Below are 797 nucleotides of genomic sequence, written 5' to 3'. Positions count from 1 at the left end.
GTGTCTTTTTTTTTTTTTTTAAAGTTTTAAAGTTTTCTTTCCTTCTTGTATTGCAGCTTTCAGCATACAACTCTTTTGCTTGAGTCAGTCTATTTCTAGGTTTTTACATTCTTTTTCATGCCACTGCAAATATTATTTTCATAACTTTATTTTTTATTGTTCATTATTAGTGTGCAGAAGCACAACTGATATTTTTGTGTTAATTTTGTATCATGTGACTTTGCTGAGGTTTTGCTTATCAGCTGCTATCCAGATTACAGGTATGTGTGTATTTATGCCTGTGTAATGTTTAGGATTTTCTGTGCTCATGTCATCTGCAAATGCAAATCATGTCACTTTTACCTTCCCTGTCAGTAGGCCTTTTCTTTTTTTTTCTTGCCTGATTGCTCTGGCTAGGAAGTCTAGTACAAGTTAATCAGAAGTGCTGAAAGGAGCCATCCTTGCTTTTTTTCTTGATCTTAGAGAAAAAACTTTGTTTTTAGCCATTGAGTATAATGTTAGTGGTAGGATACAAGTATCAACTTTATTATGTTGAGGTAAATTCTTTCTACTTTTAATTTGTGGAGTGTCTTGTCATGAAAGTATGCTGAATTTTTTGTCAACGTTTTTGCTGCATTAGTTGAATTAATACAGCATTTTTCTTTCTTGTGTTAATGTGGTCTATTCCATCAATTGGTTTTCATACACTGAAGCATCCTTGTGTTCTACAATAGAAAGCAAATGATCATAACGTATACTCTTTTTAATGTAATGTCAGATTTTATTTATTAGTATTTGACTAAAATTTTTGTAAAAGG

The sequence above is a fragment of the Octodon degus genome, unplaced genomic scaffold (genome assembly GCF_000260255.1).
Source record: "Octodon degus isolate 3935 unplaced genomic scaffold, OctDeg1.0 scaffold00019, whole genome shotgun sequence".
In the NCBI taxonomy this organism is placed as follows: Eukaryota; Metazoa; Chordata; class Mammalia; order Rodentia; family Octodontidae; genus Octodon; species Octodon degus.
Note: the sequence above shows the minus strand (reverse complement) of the source record.